The sequence below is a fragment of the Zeus faber genome (genome assembly GCF_960531495.2).
Source record: "Zeus faber genome assembly, chromosome: 1".
In the NCBI taxonomy this organism is placed as follows: domain Eukaryota; kingdom Metazoa; phylum Chordata; class Actinopteri; order Zeiformes; family Zeidae; genus Zeus; species Zeus faber.
In genome coordinates, this window is record NC_137193.1 from 27,389,825 (window position 1) to 27,392,324 (window position 2,500).

Genomic DNA, 2,500 nt, shown 5'->3' on the forward strand with positions numbered 1-2,500 from the left:
TAATCATAGACGGCAATCAAAATGTTAAGAGTCATATCAATCACATCACAAAATCAGTCTTCTACCATCTAAAACATTTTCAAAATTAAGAGGCTTCCTGTCAAAAGCAGACTCTGAAAAATGAATCCATGCATTCATAACGAGTAGGCTGGACTACTGTAAAGGCCTATTCACCGGCCTCCCGAAATCAGCAGCGGCTACAGTTCATCCAAAATGCGGCTGCACATGTTCTCACTGGGACTAAAAGGTTTGAACACACCACACCTGTTCTTAGATCTCTACATTGGCTCTCTGTTAAAACTAGATTTTAAAATGCTGCTACTTGTATATAAAGCTCTTAATGGCCTTGCACCTCAGTATATAAAATAAATGCTCATCACACAAGAACGGTCAAGAACTCTCAGGTCCACAGGCAGTGGTCTTTTAACCATCCCTCGTACTATCTCTAAAGCAGTGGAGGCTGCCTTCTGTATCTATGCCCCAAGGAAACGGAACACCCTGCCTGAGGACCTGAGAAAGGCCCTCACAATGAGCACTTTTAAAAGTAGGTTAAAAACCTGTGTGTGTGTGTGTGTGTGTGTGTGTGTGTGTGTGTGTGTGTGTGTGTGTGTGTGTGTGTGTGTGTGTGTGTGTGTGTGTGTATGTGTGTATGTGTGTGTGTGTGTGTGTGTGTGTGTGTGTGTGTGTGTGTGTGTGTGTGTGTGTGTGTGTGTGTGTGTCTGTGTCTGTGTCTATGTTCTGTATGTTGGGAGATCTGTTTATTGTGCACTGACTGTTTTTCTGATTGCACGGACATTTTATATATTTTCTTTGATTGTATTTCTTTGTTAAGCACGTTGTGTTGCCCTGGTATGAAATGCACTTTATAAGTAAGGTATGACTTGATAACATTTTTATCTATCAAAAAGTTCTTAGAGTGTTTATTTTTATTTATTTGTTAATAAGTGAAATGTTCTCAAATATACAAACTTTAATAAAATATAAGTTTTTAAAATCAATTTACAATTCTGCACTCTTTCACAAAATATCAGTCAAAACATGGGTAATTGATGGGCTAGGACTCTCTGAAATCCGGATCGGCATCAGACCTAAAGTTGTGGCATTGGTCGGGCTCTAAAAATATATATAGAGGATCCAATTATTCTATCGTATATATATTTTCATATTGCCCAGCCCTAATATTAAATATAAAATATTGAAATGTTCAACATTGTCAATATTCACATTACAAGTGTCTGTGTAAAGTTACCTGGTATGCGAGCGCACACTGGGCATTGTCATGATTGGATGACTACCCTCTTAGTCCAGCACCTCTCTACCTGACCCTGTTTTTAACGACAAGCATTGCCCTCCTGCTGGTTACACACACACAGTAGATCAGATCATCATGGTGGCCACGACCGTACCAAGTCATCACATTTGCATTCAAAAATTTCATTCAATCATTTCGATTCAATCAAGTAAATTTGTGCAAATCTATTCATAACTTTTTGAGTTCTGCAGACAGGCAGACAGACAGACAGACAGGCAGACAGACACAGGCAGAATTTAGGAACATTTGATGTTGTAGCCTGACTGTGAGTATTTCACTCTTTAAAAGTGATGGGGAGAGAATATTTTTTGAGTGATAAGAAATTAAGAAATAAATAACCTTTTGTAAAGTTATTTATTTGATGACATGTATTTCACTGAATACCAGTAATTATAATACAAATTCAATTCGTTGTCATACTTTTTGAACAGTCGAGATAGATAGGCCAATAATATCATTGTTAGACAGGTACTAATACCTTGTCTTTCTCTATATAAAGACTGAATACTGCAGGTAAGACTGCAGTATCTTGGGGGGAAAAAACGACCTAACTCGGGACTCGACTTGACTTGAATTGATAACTTGTGACTTGTCAAGACTTGCCCAAGGAAAATAACTTGGGGCTTGCTTGAGACTTGGACCAAATGACTTCAGACTTACCTGTGACTTGGATAAGAGGGACTTGGTCACATGTCCATCTGCTCTTTTGGCATTCTCATAAATACATCATGACAAGGGCCGTGGACTAGACCATGCTGGGCCGTACTTACATACTGTACATACTTGGCTCTTTGGTTTTGGCAAAAATATCCCTCCCCTAAATGTTCATTGAGAAGTTGGTGAAAGTAATTGTTGAGTAGTATTTTACAGAACAGAAAGGCAAATGTTCGACAGGCTTCAAACCCCCATCGACTCCTTCCCCTAACACATTCTCTTTGCTTGTCATCGTAGGTGCCATTCAGGGCAGACAGGCAGCTGCGGAAAATCAGGACTAAGTCTTTCAAAATGCCATTAATCTCTAGCTGTAGTTGCTCTGAAATTGCACTGGAATCCCCAAACGTTTGTTCTGGTAATCAGTGTTCTTTAAGGACTTGAGTGATCTAGTGCCCCCATCCCCCATGCCATGACTATCTTCGCATTTTGGATATTTTATTTGACAACCCAATTACCGCCGACTAGCTATCAAAA

General features: G+C 39.3%; 1 protein-coding gene across 1 annotated transcript in view; it reads left to right on the top strand.

Moving 5' to 3' along the window:
- adgrb2 (adhesion G protein-coupled receptor B2) overlaps nt 1-2,500 on the top strand; it is a gene marked incomplete at both ends in the record, with an annotated part of 187,083 nt that overhangs the window by 74,168 nt on the left and 110,415 nt on the right. The gene's annotated exons all lie outside the window — the stretch shown is intronic.